At 38.7% G+C, this 16,903-nt stretch overlaps 1 protein-coding gene across 3 annotated transcripts in view; it reads right to left on the reverse strand.

Annotated features, from left to right (window-relative positions):
* Positions 1–14,939, reverse strand: part of AFTPH (aftiphilin) — a 64,213-nt gene extending 49,274 nt beyond the window's left edge. For all 3 annotated transcript variants that reach the window (XR_013996491.1, XM_081100734.1, XM_081100733.1), the window contains exon 1: positions 14,648–14,939. The gene's annotated coding sequence lies outside the window, so the exon portion shown is untranslated. The remainder of the gene's footprint in view (positions 1–14,647) is intronic.
* Positions 14,940–16,903: the final 1,964 nt, after the last annotated feature.

Raw genomic sequence — 16,903 nt, forward strand, 5'->3', positions numbered from 1 at the left:
TAAGAAACATTTAGTAAAAACATTACTGAAGATACATGAAATTGACTTTATTGCTAAATCCATAACCAATCCCTAGAAAATAGGAAACAATGCCTAAGGTTAAAGGACTGAGATCATAACATCTGAACCAACTCAAGGGACTAGTCTGTTAAAAGATCGAAGTTTTGAAGTGGAACAGGATAATGCAACACAAGTTGTCGCCAGTACCATGAAGTAGGTACTATCCAGGTAGAGGAAAGCCCACAAAAATAAAGACTTTTAAGAAGGTGCCTAGTTGAGATAGAAAGGACTTTACATATTTCTCTTTTTTTTTTAAGCTTCATTTTTATTTTTATTTATTTATTTTTTATTGCTTAAAGTATTACAAAGCAGATTACATATGTTTCCTTTTTCCCCCTGCCCTTGCCTCCCCTAACCCCCAGTGTCTTATGTCCATTGGTTACGCTTATATGCATGCATATAAGTCCTTCGGTTGATCTGGAACTTTACATATTTCTCTAAACAGCGGTTCTCAACCTGTGGGCCGCGAACAATGAAAATACATCCTGCATATCAGATATTTACATTACGATTCATAACAGTAGCAAAATTATGGTTATGATGTAGCAACGAAAATAATTTTATGGTTGGGGGTCACCACAACATGAGGATTAAAGGGTCATGTATTAAAGGGTCGTGGCATTAGGAAGGTTGAGAACCACTGCCTAAGACATAGAGGCAGGCCCTCTAGGAACTCTCCAGAATCAAACACTGAATAAGGAGTTCCCTCCAGACAAGCTAAAAACTCATCACAAAAACTCCCATATTCTTTTACAGGGCACAAACAGCATCAACGTGTACATTAACTTTCAAGGCCAGAAAAGCACACCTCTATTACACAATCCAGCTTTACTGATGACCCTTCACTCCAAATTTACTTTTATAGGGACTAGGATGGGGAGTGGGTATGTGTGTATGTGTGGAGGAGAACCTAAGCAGGAAGGATAATGGTCAAGAAAAAGGAAAAGACAAATCACTGTATCTGAAGTTATGCTACTGATGTAAATAGTACAAACTATAATAGGAAGATTTATTTAATGGAGCACACACACACAAATCACTACCTTTTTATTACATTATGTCTGAAGATAATTAGTCACTTCTTAAATCATTTGGGTGAGTACAGAAAAAAAATCTGTATTTTCTTTTAGAAAAATGAGTGAAAATGTTACATAAGCAATTAGCATCATCAATTTGCATTACAAATGTTGCCTGCTACTGCAGTAGTTTGAATTATTCAAATCATTACTGTAATATTCTCATTGGAGTTTTAAGATACTATCAAAATGTACTGTCAATGAATCTGCCCAGTCTACATGCCTGCTTAAGAGTCATCTTGTCTTATGTATTATAGGATTGTACACCTGAAACCATAACTTTATTAACAAATGTCACACCAATAAATTCAATAAAAATTAATAAGTTTAAAAAAGGATAATCTTGTCATAAAGAAACCGAAGAGCCCTACTTCTGAGCCATATGAAGGTTTGGATTTTAGTTAACTATTTGGTTTTCAATACATCTAGAGGTGACTGAACCATAATGTTGAAAAGTCTTCATGCCTTTAAAATTTAATATCTACAAAAATGATCTTTTTTATTTTCTCTTTTTGAGTGCTTTGTTCTCAGCATATTAATTCCATAGCAGCCAACAAAACAGGGAGAGCCCCTAAAAACAGATACTTTTTAGTAAAGAACTGAGATTTTGTTGTTGTTTGTTATTAGGGCTACTATCCTCTCTCCCTTCAAACAAGCTGCAAACTAAGGTTACTTAAACTTCCACAATCCCAAAGCTAATTATTTTTCAGAAATGTCATAATTCCTTCAAACTTGTCAATTTAAAAACTAAAACCCAAGACACTATAGGTATCAACTGTATCAATATGTCACTATGTCCTCAACTGCATAATAATATGCAGTATAATTTAAAACATCTATTAAAAATAGTATATTCCATGTGCTTTTGTTCTCTGTTGACACCAATATCAAATTAGTATGCATTCAATACTTACTATGTGTGTGGATACTTTATGAAAAGCGCTCATTAATTATCTCATTTAGTTCTTACACTAGGCCATAAGGTAGGACTTGCTATCATCATTTTACAGTGAAAAAATAAAACCTTAAAGAGGTTAAATAATCCTTCACAGTAGTATAACTAGTAAGTGGTAATGAATCAGTCACAAGCTAATAAAATATCTGAAAAATGCATTACTGCATTAACTCCTCATATAACTGACAGCAAATGTTAGAATTAGTCTTCCCTAAAAGATTTCTGAGTTGTTCAGAAAAAGTTTTCTGAAACTTCCAAAATACTTGAAGGAGAAAAAAGGTGCTTACAAACTAAGATGAAGAAAGTATAAACAACAAAAATGCCAAGAAGTGAATCTCGTTTCAATATTAATGTACATAGTAGTAAAAATGCAGTAAAGTTTTTATCTCCCTAGTTTTGATATCAGTAAGGATGACTCACAAAAGTACAAATACATAATGTGAATGACAACATGAGCAGCAACATACAGTATATGTTGCTAAACAGCAATGAATTATCATTTTATAGAAGCTAGTTTTCAAAGATTCCTAAGAACTTTTCTTTTACTGTATATTTTAGCCTTCTATGCAAATCCATAAGACAGTTTAATTATGTTTGTATAGTTTCACAGTCAAAATTAAACAAGATAAAAACATTAGAAATTGTTTTAACTTTAACTCATCATATCTACTATTTTTGAGTTTACTAGCTATTTTTCTCACAAGGCACTTCTAATTTAATTAGAATAAATGACACTGGATAACAACTGATAACAAAGGCAAAAGAACAGAAACAGCAATGAGGATACATTAGCCCTCGGAAAACAGGTTTTTCACCCCCCCGCCCCCGCCCCCGCCCCCGTACTCTTTGCTTTTGTTATATTATTGCAGAATGAATTAGCCACTGTAATTTCCACCCTAACATTCCCGTACCTTAACAATCTAAAAGCAGGAACTACTTCAGTTTCATGCCCTTCACTAAAATCTTGCTCACACCCACAATATTATCCAGAGATAACCCCTGGACATTCCATTGATTTCTCAACTGCTTGCTCAGGGGGCTCTTTGAATTTCTTCATTACTACTCTTGCTTTCTCATCAGCCTATAAATGTTCAAGACTCTACCATCCTCAAACAAATCAGATCAAAACAAAACAAATCCCTTCCTTCCGTGTTCTTCTAGCTCTCCTCCTCCTCCTCCTCACCACGAAGCTTCTTGAAAGAGCCCTGTCTGTTCACTATCTCTACTTCCTAACCTCCCACTTACTCCTTAACCCAGCAAAATATGGCTTCCACCTCACCACTCCACTGAAACCGCTCTTGTATGAGTTACTTTACTTGAGCTCAAAAGACTGGAAATGTGCAGACACAGGCCTCTGTTGTTGAACACCCAGCCTCAGAGCCTGGCTCATAGTAGGAACTGAACACATTACTGTATTGTTTTTGCTGGGGCATTTATTCCACTGGCCACTCTTGAATTGCTACCCCCTTTCCCTCAACACACTATCTTTCTATAACTCTAGCTCTGGAATCCTAGCTCTATTCCACCAAATACATTAGGAAATATTTAAATTCAACCTAGGTAAGTGTGATCTGAGAGAGGCTGGCCTAAAATGTGACACATGAAAGAAAACAAGTCCAATCATTTGTGCTGCAATGTATCTGAAGAAAGAATATATTGAGAAGGGTGGTACTACATGCAAGCCAAGAAAATAAAACCAGCTAAAGGACAACAATTTGTTCATGCATCTTTAACAGACCAGCTAACATGAATATGTGCTTTGACTTGAGTCAGTTCCTCAGAATAAGTGGAGGTGTCAGCTGGTGTCACCAGAGTGTGATGCTACTCTGGACAGTCCATCTAATTTCTCTTCCTCTTTGCTCCCAGCAACTTTCTTTAGTACTTCATGTAAATTTTCCCACAGATTTTTCAATCAGCTGACGTGAAGAGCTGACATGCTTTGAAAAAAATTTCTTGCTGTAAAGTTTTAAATTCGCATTCTGGTCAAGATTGATGAGTTAAACCTCAAGAGCCCAGGGAATTTTTGGGAAAAACAAACAAACAGGAAAACCTACTTTGTGGACTTTCAAAACTAAAGACACCACACTAGTCTGTACCTAAAATATGTACAACCTGGCAGGACCTTGGCAGATGCCCTTCCTCAGACAGTGCTACTCTTTATTATAAACGTCTATGGTGAGAGCAGCTCACCTTTTAAAGAAAACTTCTACTAAAAGTTATAAAACTACATTCAAATGCAGTCAAAATTCAATTATCTGGGCTAATGAGGAAGAAAGCAGACGTCTTAGATAATCTAAAACTTACAAATTTGGCCTTAAAATATGACCTATGTAACAGAAGATTTATCTCATAAACTATGTCTTTGCCAAGCACTATTAGTTTTACTTTGTTTCTTGACCATCCACCAACTGAGGAGAAAAAATGACCTAGAGACATGTGAAGCAACAGGAGGAAATCAGACAATGAACCACACTTAAAAATAGGCATAAATTATCAACAGATAATAACATATAATGACATTCTTGGGGAGAATTATCATAAAACAAAAGCTTTGTATAGTTGAAAAATCAGATATAAACACATTCCAAAATAGTGCTCATGGTGTAGTATATAAAGCTAATGCCACAAGTGGTTCTACCTGCACCAATAACTTTATGGAAACTATGGAAGGAATTCCCATCACAAGCAGATTTCTAGCTGGTTGACCTTTTAATAGTGTCATTGCTTGGTTTAAAGTTTTACTTTCTCTTGTGAGGTAGAAAGGCTAAAGGGTAAAAGGAAAACAGGTAACATTTATTACTTGCAATGTGCCATTATACTTTTGATTAGAATTTTTTTGAGAGTTAGCCTGCTTTATAAAGCAGAATTTTTCAAACTTTACCCCTGTAACCCACAGAAAAAATACATTTTGCATGATGACCCACATATACATACATGCACTTAAAAAGTTTCACCAAGCTTTTTACCCTTACTCTCTATGTACTCTTGACATTTTTAATTCTATTTCATTTTATCTTAAAAGCTGGCCATGACCCCCTAAATTGACTTCACAAGCCTAAATTTACAAACCAGAAATAGGTTACAACCCAAAGTTAAAAAAAAAAAAAATTGACAAAAGGGACATTGATGAATTTACAGTATGACTAAAATTAAGTCAATTTACCCCCAAATGCTATTGGTATCACTGAGGTTAGGTAATGGCAGTGAGCCCTTCAATACAAGCATTGCAAACAATGTCAGGTAATTAAAACAAAACAAGCAAAAAGAAAAAAAAAAAAGCTGTGACATTTGTTCATATTTTTGCCTTAAAATTATGTAAGCAGTGTGATTTTGGTCACTTAAAACTTCTGCAGTATTTCTACTCTGGGTATTTTCTAAGCTATCAACTCCACAATGATCAGTTTTTTAAGACTAATTCGAAGCCATTGCTTAAAGTTTGCTACAAGAAAAAAATATCAAAATATTTCTGTAAAAACTCTCAGCACAGAATTTGTATTGGTCATGTCAGTATGTCAAGAACTGTTTGCATTCATCAATTTTGTTCTAGGTATTAATCCACCTCACAATAATGCTATCATTCTCTTTCCTTCTGATTCACTTCCCTTAAATCCAATTATTGCTTCCAGCACATTAGAGGAGGAAACAGAGCTTCTTTTAGAACAAATAACTCCTTCTTGATCTGATGCTTACAAGGACAAAATGCATTCTTTAATTACATTAGTTGAATGAAACAAATAATTTGATAAAATGAAAGTATTCTTTTTTTCTTTATAGAATTCTGCATAAAAATAATACATAAAAATACTACTTATTTTTCAAATTCTACTACCCTCAATCTAGGAAGCAAGCCACTTCAAAGATAAAAATAAAGATACTATTGGTGGAAGTATATATTGGTTCACATACTCCAGACAACTTAGTAATATATCAAAATTTTAATGCACATTCTTTTGATTAAGCAACTTCATCTGCAAGAATGTGTCACAGATGCATTCATACAAGTATGAAAAGGTATTTCCACAAAATGGTTAATGCCTGCATTGTTTGTTTTTTAAAAAGCAACTGAAAACAACTATCTATCAATAAGGAATAGGGTAAATAAAAAGGGTAGCCATTTTAAAAAGCAATAAAGTTATACATGACTAATAGGTAAAGGTGTCTAAAATACATTTTTAAGTGAAAAGGCATTTTTGAGAGGCATTCCTTCTTAATTCTCCTCCTACCTATTATATCTGTTCTGTCTCCTCCTTGAATGGATCTGCTTCTTCTGCCTGCCTCATAAGTGTCAAGTCTTCCCCAGGCCTTGGCCTCCCTATATCCTTATCCCTGTGAGATTTCATCCAGCTTCTGTTTTTATATGTTGGTAATGCTCAAACCTCTATCTATCTGTAGGCTGCCCAAACTCCAGATCTGTCTACCCAAATGCCTTTTTGAATATCTTTACCTGAATGTCCCAAAGTCATATCATATTCTCCAATTCCAAAACTGAAGTTAATCTCTCCTCAAAAAACACACCGAAACTACTTGTTTCTACTAGTATATGATATTCTGAATTTTAAGTCCAGAAAAAATTACCCCTGACTGCTCCCCCTTTTATATCCCACTGCCCAAAATTAAATCAATTACAGAATAAATCCTTAACATCTCTTAACCAATACCCTATTTAAGGGCCTCATTATTTTTGGCCAAGATTACGGCAATCTACTTGAAACTACTTATCTTAGCCAGTATGGCTAAGATATTCCCTCTTTGCTCCAGCCAGACAAAACTACCCCCTGGGTCCTCCACTGGCACCATGCTATCTCCAAATTGTCACATTTGCCCTTTTTTTTTTTTTTTTATAATTTCCTATTCTTATCTGTTCAGAGAACCCACTGACTAAGCCTTCAAAAACCCTATTCAGACATGAAGTTTTCTGTGAAGTGAGAGCAGCAATATTTATCAAGTTACTATGTGATAGGTATTGTGCAAGGTGCTTATTCATGCATTATACAATTTAATCCCAACCATCCATTTTATAGATGAAAGAATAGGTTCAGTGAGGTCATATAATCAGTTCAAGGTCCCAAAAAGAGTAAGTATAGAGAGTAGGGCTTTAACATTAAGGCCTGGGTACTTTATGTGAGGTCAACTGTCTAAATAAAGCCTCCTTTATATCAACTCTTTTATTACATCTAACAAAGTGAATCAAATTTGTTTCCCCTACTAGACCATAAACCAATGCTTCTCAATTTCAGTTTTGTATTAAGGTTTTTTTTTTAATAGAATAGGTGCATTTTAGATATGCACCTGAATATCTGCATTTAAAAAAGGGTTTCAAAGATGATTCTGATGGCCAGTGAAGGCTGAGAACCACTGTGTTAAGCTCCAGAGGATAAAAGCATTATGGACTTTATAACTTTGGGGATGACATAATGTCTCTAAACTTCACTGCTGAACTGAGAAAGGTAAATCAATGAAACAGTTTTTTTTCTTTTAAAAATTTCCCCTTTACAATTATTTGGTTGTACAAATATTTCTTAAAGTTCTGTCATACACATTTACCTGAGACTATCACTAAGAAATTAACACTCTTAAGACTTCAAATACAAAAAGTTCACAACATTAAATCTTCAATACTTTTCTTAAAAATGAAATGGGAAATTTCCTTAATGAATCAAATTTAAATTACTGCAATAATCCTTGAAACAGATATAATAATGTATGTAATTTAAATATTATACAATTCTTGGAAAAAATACAGCACATTTAAAAAATTAATCACAGTTTCACTTGCAATTGAACTTTAAGAACATGAGAAACTTTTCTACTCCCAGAAACCAAGGTCACTGGTAACCTGATTAAAATCTGTACTTTTGTTTTTAGGTATAACACTTGCACTGTGCTTCAAGTAAACTTCTGAAACCTAATGAGACAAACACATCATCTGCTGGCTTATTATGATGTAGGGGAAATAGTCTAATAAAATATGTAAAGGAGTGCAAAGAAATGGTGACTTAACTACAAGTAAAAAGTGGATATTCAAACATTCTATTTGGGTTTCAGGTAAGAGAAAATTTGAATTTGATAGCTGAAACTCTTGGTACAAATTTTTTAAAAAAGGAACAAAAATGTTATTATGAGCATTCAGTATAAAAAGAGTTAAATGATCTCTTGACGATAGGTTCATTGCTTTTATAAATAGCTACTAAAAACAAAAGCTTTAAGAAATTTTCACATTTTGAATGTCTCTCTGCAGCAAATATTCCAAGTCAACATTTCTGCATCCATACAATAAACAAGATTGGAGATGCTAAACCACAGAAAGACAGAAAATATTAGAAAATATAAGCAATGACTAAGAATAAAACAACAAAAATACCGACTAGGGAGAGTGGGCGAGGCATAAACATTCATTTCATACATTCAAAAAACTGTAGTCTCATTAAGACATATGCAAATATTAAAGAGCCTCCTCCTATAAGTCTGCCTTCGAAAAATATTTAAAGTTAGCACTGCAAGAATAAGAAAGTGTGACTTAGGAATGGTCTCCTCTATTATTGCCAGAACTGTTAATTTTATTTAACACAAAAATTTAACCTGTAGCAATGTAGGGTTTTTACATTTGTTGTTAAATTTATTGTTAGGTATTTTACCACCCCCACTCCCTTGTTCATTGTAAAATGGGGTCTCTCCACTTCTATGTTCTAGGTGGTGAGTACTGTTTATAAAACTGAAAGCTCTTTGTATACTACACCATCACATCACAAGCAAATTGGGGTGTGTTGGTTGACCCTTTTAAATTCTTAAGTCTCCATTTTTCCTTATTGATTACTAATGCCTCCAATACCAAATCTAATGTGATCGCAGGAATCTGGTATTCCCCTGTAATGATTTTTTGGTTTGAGGTATACGTTTTACAGATTTTCTCATAAGTATTTAACACACTCAGATTAGCAGTATAAATTCTTCCAGGTTTTATCCAGGATATCTTCTCACAATTCTCACACAAACAATCTTATCTACCTAAGGCTTTAACTGAGTCCTAGATTGATCCCTATAGCGGCCCAACCCTCAAACCTGAGCTTCAGTCCAGCCAAGCCAACTCCCTACTAGTCCTCTCTACTTGAATTCCTTAAGATTTCGACCTGAGCTTAACAATAACAGAGTTCAAGTTCTTCCTCAAATCTGATCCTGTTCCAGGACTCTCTAACTCAGAGTGTCCCTACCACCCATCCACTTACTAAGCCAGAAACTTAAGACCACCCCACCCTCCACTACCTCTAAAGAATGATTTTTATTTCATAAACCGCTCAAATCTGGAATATCTCTTTTTACTACCCTTATTCTGGTCTAAGCAGCCCTTATCATCTAAATGAGTTTCATGAACTATTATTAATCATGTCCAATCCAAGTATCTTTTAAAAAGTCAATCTGATTGTGTAAAACACTTGTAATATCTTAAAAAAAAAAAAAAATCGGGCTTTCTTAAGCCCAATTCTATTTCTTTAGCCACACTACTTTACCTCCCTTTCCCCATTGTTATCAATTCTTTAAGCTAGGCTTTCTTTCAGTTTTTGAAAGGCAGACCATAACATTCTTTTATGCCAAAGGGCCTTTGCACTTACATTCCCATTGCCTAAAACATCCCCACATATTTCTCAATTATTTTTCAATCCTCACTTGAAGTCTGCTTGGAGAGAGGAAGAGAGAGAGAAACATCAATGTGAGAGAGAAACATTGACCAGTTGCCTTCTATACATGTCCCAAAGGGAAATCGAATCCACAACCCAGATATGTGCCCTGACCAGGAAACGAACCAGAAACCTTTTGGTGCACAGAACTATACTCAACCAACTGAGCCACTCCAGACAGGCACATCTTTTAATTCTTAGGTGAAGAATTGATTCCTCAGGTAAGTTTTCTAACACCTTCCCCGAGTCCTCTTACATATACTGCATAGTATTTCTTTCAGAGCATAAGAACTATAGTAACTTATGGTTTGTAACCGAACACTTAAAACTTGAAAAATGACTATGCAAACTGTGTATACTCTGAAAAACATATTGACAGGCTTAAATAAGCAATTTTTTAAAAACCTACTTACTACTTTCTAGAATAATGAAGTTAATTTTATATTTCTTATGTACCCTTATGTTCATAGCAGCACAATTTACCATAGCTAAGATTTGGAAACAGCCTAAGTGCCCATCAGCAGATGAGTGGATTAAAAAGCTGTGGTACATCTACACAATGGAATACTATGCTGCGGTAAAAAAAAAGGAATTCTTACCATTTGCAACAGCATGGATGGAACTGGAGAGCATTATGCTAAGTGAAATAAGCCAGTCAGAGAAACGTAAGTATCACATGATCTCACTCATTTGTGGAATATAATGAACAACATAAACTGATGAACAAAAACAGATCCAGAGACAGAGAAGCATCGATCAGACCATCAAACCTCAGAGGGAAGGTAGGGGAGGGTGGGGGTAAGGAGGAGAGATCAACCAAAGGACTTGTATGCATGCTTATTATTCTAACCAATGGACACAGACACCAGGGAGGTGAGGGCATGAGTGGGGGGGAGGGGGAGGGGGAACAATGGGGCGATAAGGACACATATGTAACACCTTAATAAAGAAAAAAAATAAAAGTAAAAAAAATTTATATTTCTTCTTCATAAACAAGTCAGTGTCATGCTCTAGAGCAGCACTGCCCACTTTAAATACAATATAAGCCTCATATATACAATGCTTCTGTATTCTTTTGTACTAAAAGACTATTTTTTTAATTAAAAAATCTGTACCTCCACTATTTACTGAGCATCTACTATATACAAAACTGCTAGGTTCTATAAGGAGGAGTAAAAGGAGTCATGACCTTTGAAAAATAACAATTAGAGGGGACAATACAAGAAAACAGTAAAAGCCAATTAATGAGGCAGAATATAAACACCATATGAACTAAAATGTGGCTATAAGGATTCTAAGAAAAAAATCTTACTTAACTGGGAAGAGGGAAAAATGCTGAAATGAGAAAAACAAGCTTCATAAAGGAGAAAGAATTTGAAATGGGAAGGGTTTTAATTGAGAGAGGAAAAGGCAGGCGCTAAAGATAAAGCATGCGGCAACTGTCAAGGAGTAGGAAATCACACAGTAGAGTCTGGTTAGAAAGTAGGATAGACGGAATAAGGCAGTTATGCTGACGACCTTGAATTTTAGAAAGTAGCACCTCTGTAAGTTTTTTGTTTAGTAATGGGTAAATTATTAAAAATTCCAATTCAAGAAACTGTTCTACCACTTTTAATCACCTCTGTTGCCACCACCATCTTGGTTCAGGCCACTACCATCTCCTAGCTACATCCCTGTAACCACCTCCTAACGGAATCTTCCTGCTTTCACTCTTGCCAAACAGATCATTTTGAGCTCTCTACTCAAAAACCCTGCAATGGTTTCCTATCTCACAGAGTAAGAAGCCCAAGTCGCTGGTTTGTCTACAACGTCCCTACATTGCCTTCTCACCCTCTAACTTGCTGATCACAGCTACTACTCTCTGCTTGTAATTTCTTGAATATCCCAGGCATACTTTTACCTCTCCCCTCCTTATTCTCTTCTCCTTCTTCAGACAGGTCTTGAGCCTTTTCTAACTCAATCCTATATAAAACTGCAAGTACCACCAACCTCTCACCCCAATTCAAAGTAAAAAAGTTTGTACTTGTTTATCTCCCTAAACTGACTATTTTTCTCTGTAATACTTACATCATCTGCCATCTGTATATTTCATTTGTCTATCCACATATACAAATGTGTGTGCACACACATATAAGAATATGAAGCCCTATGACAGCTAATTTTCCCCCTGGATTATTCACTTCATATCCCGAGGGAAAACAAAGCCTGACATACAGCAAGTGCTCAGTTAAGAACTTGCCGTAAGAATGGCAAGAAAAGAATACCATGGTGTTAGCAGATACTTAGTTGAAATGATTTGCAGCATACTATAAATATTTATGTAAATATTTATATAAATAGAACCTACGTGAATTTATTCTAATTTACTACTTGATTTTCCTCTGGGAACTATTCACCAAAATACTGCTTGTAGATTAAGCTTTGAGCATACAGACAACCTTTAATTTATTAGCAATTTATCTTTGCAAGGTTTACTTAAGTTATTCAGAATGGGGTGGTAGTGACTGAGGAATGATAGGACAGAGTCTTAAATCTATTTTCCTTCTCTTTTCACTCCTCCCAAACTAATAAGCAATGACTCCCCCTCTTCCCATTACTGTATAGTTTCAGACCTTTTCCCTTTCTCGGGGGATAGGTCTAATCCGGACCTATGAGCCCCTACCCTAGGGTAAGGCCAGAAATGGAAATGAGGAGTGTGATACAGAGCTACTGAGATCAGTGGCAGCAATCAGAGGAGAGCCCAGGCAAGAGAAGCTGCTGCAGAGGTATCTGGAGAGGGCAACATTTCTTAATCCGATTACTTTTCAGTTAGAGGCTCCTTGAATTTTAAAAGGAAGTCAACACAAAATGACACCAATTCCTTCCCTATCCTCTTTTAAAGTATACTATGCTGAAAGACAGAGTGATACTTTATATCAGTGGTTCTCAACCTTCCTAATGCTGCGACCCTTTAATACAGTTCCTCATGTTGTGGTGACCCCCAACCATAAAATTATTTTCGTTGCTACTTCATAACTGTAATTTTGCTACTGTTATGAATCGTAATGTAAATATCTGATATGCTATATGTGTTTTTCCGATGGTCGCGACCCACAGGTTGAGAACCGCTGCTTTGTATAGTTTAAACGAAAAAACTGAACTTTTAATTTCATTATGATTTCTAGCATACAACAAAGTTTAGGGGGTGTGTGTAATGAATGAGCAAGTACCCACCACCTAGTTGTGTTGAAACTTAATCTTTTACCAAATCAGCTTCAGATTTAAAGACAGTAAATTTATGGTTGAAAACCCTTGGGCCCTCCCTAGATCCTTTATCCCTCTCTAATTCTCCAGAGGTAAGTTTTAATTCTGATTTGCCATTTATCATCACCAAGTATATTTTTATACTTTTGTTACATATTTCATGATTCCCCCCAAAAATATTGTATATTTTTGCATATGTTAAAACTATATAAATGGTATATTATATCCTGGCTTAACAGCTGTTTGACTTTAAGCAAATTAGTGCCATCTCTCTGCCTCAGTCTGCTCTCTAGAAAATGGGGATAATGCCACCTACTAGCTTACAGAGTTGTTGTGAGGATTAAATAAATTAATGTATGCAAAACAGTTTACTCTTGTATTATTTATTAAATACTGTATTACTTTCCATACGAACAACTTGCCCCACCCTATACTTCTGGGAAGAGTTAAAAATTACCAGGAAAACGAACATTTAAGCCGGCAAAGGGCATAAATGTCAACTGCATAAATTTTATCAACACAACAGTGTTGAAACATTTGTTTCACCTAGAGTTTGGCAAATATCTGTGTCTAAAAGGTTAACTGAAAGCAACAATTTAAATGTAACATAAAGGATTAAACTGTCTCCCCCCACGACCCCTCCTCCCCTCCCAAAAAAATCCCCCAAACTGGGGAGTACGAACGTAGCCAGTGAAAGGGAAGATTCAAGTTCTACTTTTCTTCTCCTAAAGCGAGAACGCTGAAATGGAACCTTTGCTTTTGTCTCATTTATCCCCAGTAAAATATTCACATGTACGAGTTCATCCTTCGCTGGCCCCAGTAGAAAATTTAGTGGGAAACCAAGCTATAACTTGCATTAACCAACAAGAGGAAAACCTAGCCAGGCTCAGTACTTTCCTAGTGGAGAAGGGGCCCCACCACCGTTCACCCTATATCCTCCGTCCTCGGCCCAAACAAGACATGAGCACCTGCCAAGCTGGGCGCTTAAAGAATAATAATGGTCCAACTTCTCGAACGCAATCTGGGGAAGAGACGCAGTTTATTTCTCGAGGAGCGCAAGAAGGGAGCAGAAAAGGTCCTTGCAGGAAGGGATGCATGAGCTTTGGGGCCGTCTCCTCCGCCTGCAGGAGAACTCGAAATCCGCTTGCTTCAGAGACCCCTGGGAGCAGCACACTCCGGTGGCCGCCAGCCTCCGGCCTGGGCGAAGCAGGCAGTGTTTACACCTGTCACGAGGGAGGAGGACGGAGAAACAGGGAGCCCCAGCCAAGCCCCAAACTTCTCAGCAGCTCCCGGGAGGGAGCGGCCGGCGCGGAGCTGTGGGCAGGTGGAAGCGCAGGGACAGGGCGAGCCGGCGGCGGCCGGGGAGGTGACGACGACTCACTTCCCCGGCCGGTGCCTGGGGTGGCAAAGGAGGAAGCTGTACGCTTCGGGCGCCGCCGCCGGCTTCCCCGCACCCGCCGCGGAAGAGGGCAGAGCCCGAGCCCGGAGCCCGCAGGCCCGCAGAGCCGGCACCTCCCCGCAGCCCCGGGCTCCGCGGCAGACAGGTGCCCCCTGGCCCGGCGAGGGTCTGGCGGGTGGGCTGGGTCCTCTCACCCTCTTCCCCCCAAGCGTGGCTGGGGGAGAGCAGCAGTGGCGCTTACCTGGCTCGTCCGGGGCGGCCGCGATGGGCATGGCTCAGGGGGCCGGGGAGGAACTGGCTCCCCCGGGGAAGGACTGGCGATTCCGACGCGGAGCTGGTGAGAGCGGAAGGCAATCGACTCACAGCCCTGTCAGCGAAGCAGCGCCATGGACGCCCACCCGGAGTTTCAGCGCTGCCGCGGAACCCCCATCCCATTACCCTCCGCCCTCTTCCGCCGCCGCCGCTGCCGCCGCCGCCTCCACCTCCTCCTCCGCGGAGACCCCCCGCCCACTCCACACACTCTCCCATCATGCAACGGGGGAACCGCTGCTGCTATACGTCACTTCCGGGCGCAGGTGGCTAGGTCGGGGCCGGGCGCTGGTGGGTGCTGGGGAGGCGTGTGGGAGGGAAACTCCAAGGGAGTTAGTGTCACAGACCGCTACCCCGCGCAGGCGCCGTCGCGCAGAGCGCCGGCCGCCATGTTGGGTGAGGGCAAGTTGCCCTATTCTTGACTTCCTGGGGAGTCACCGAGTGGTTCGAGGTCGGGGAGAGGCGGCGACGTCCTTCCGCACTCCGCCGCCCGCCCAGGCAGCGCTCGGGGCGAGGGACAGGTGCTTCTTAGCGGATTCATATTGACGCTCAGCTCGGGACGGGTTAAGTCTCTTGCTCTCCCAATAAAATGACAAAGGTTTTGAAATACCGAATCCTATCTTCCAAAAAAACTACAGTGGAGCACTGATCAGCTTGTCCTTTTTCATTCACTCATCTCTCCCTCTCTTTAATTCAATATGACAGAAGAGGAAGCTGATGTTTAACAAATAAAGAAGAGATTGTTATACCTGAAACTTACGAGGGGAAGCAAGAGGGGAAAGTCGCCGCCGCACTGACAAATCGTCTTGGAGACCCAACACCACAAATATGGGATTTTGTGAACGGATGGAGACTGTGGTCGTTTGTTTGTTTGTTTGTTTTACCGACGCTGCGGGAGACTATCCGACGAAACTAAAGACATCCAATAAACTTCTGCATTTCTCTAACAGGTCACACAGACTCTTTTTCTATCATCAGCGTTGAGCAGTTGGTCACTGCGGGTGTATGAGTTTCCCCCCGCGTTTATCGTGAATAAAAACCAGAGTGCAAGGCTGCACGGGTTACTGTCCTCATCTGGGGGGATGAGCCGGGGGTCCTTCTCCTCGCATTTGCCACGCCTGCAACGGCGATCGGAATAATTTAAAATACTGCAAAACAGCAAAGCTCAATAGCTGCCCAGAGAAACGGGATGGAAAGCACCCCCTTCGGCCACCGGGAAGCGTCCACCCCTCGGAGGGGAGGCATTTCCCACGTCGGGGAAGATGAGGACAAAAGCAGTTCATCACGGTTCACCCCGCCTCCGCGATGTTCCGGGCGAATTACCTCGGAGCGCAGAACAGACCCGCATTTGTCTCCGCAGCTCCTTCGCTGTCAGATGCGCGTAGAAGACATCCTTTTCACTTGGAGGACCTCCAATTGCTTCGTGGCCGTGCGGCTGGATTTCTGGTTATTGTGAAAGCGAGAGTAATCCATAGGGCTTGTCAAATGTATTCCTATTGTGCTTCGCCCCCTGCTGGTTTTAGCTCTCCTGCATGATTGAATATACATGTATATGTTAGTGTAAGTTTATTACCGAAGAAGGAAAGAAACAAAAATGTGTGTGTGTGTGTGTGTGTGTGTGTGTGTGTGTGTGTGTGTGTGTGTAGAAACTGGAAATTAATTCTTTTAGATGAACACATGCTTGTTTTTATTTGATAGCTCTACTCAATAGAAATATCAGAATAATAACAGATGACAAAATCTTAAAGCTGAACCTATATCAAGAAAATGTTTAAAGTGAAATAATTAAACATCAAAATAGTCAAAAGAAAACCCTGCTTTCAGAAAAAAAAATCCTCCTGATTTCATACATAACATGTGATTATGATTTATGATTTTTTTTTCGGGTAAATGCAGAAGCCAATCCTGTTCACTAAGGACAATTAAGAAATCAGAGGCCAACGTTGTACATAGAGTAGTTATTTGGCCAGCTGACTTGTGAGTGCAATCAACCAATTGTAATTGGTAATCCTACCATAATTCTGAAGACAGCATTTCAATGCCTGTGAAATTGTATTACAAAAGGAAAGTCTTTATCTCTGAATATTTTTTAAGATGATGAATCTGTGGGAAACATACTTACTAAATTCATTGCATTTGGGTCCAATGATAGTATTGTTTTTATTTACTCTTTAAAAATTATGACCAT

The sequence above is a fragment of the Myotis nattereri genome (assembly GCF_964212035.1).
Source record: "Myotis nattereri genome assembly, chromosome: 10".
Lineage (NCBI taxonomy): Eukaryota > Metazoa > Chordata > Mammalia > Chiroptera > Vespertilionidae > Myotis > Myotis nattereri.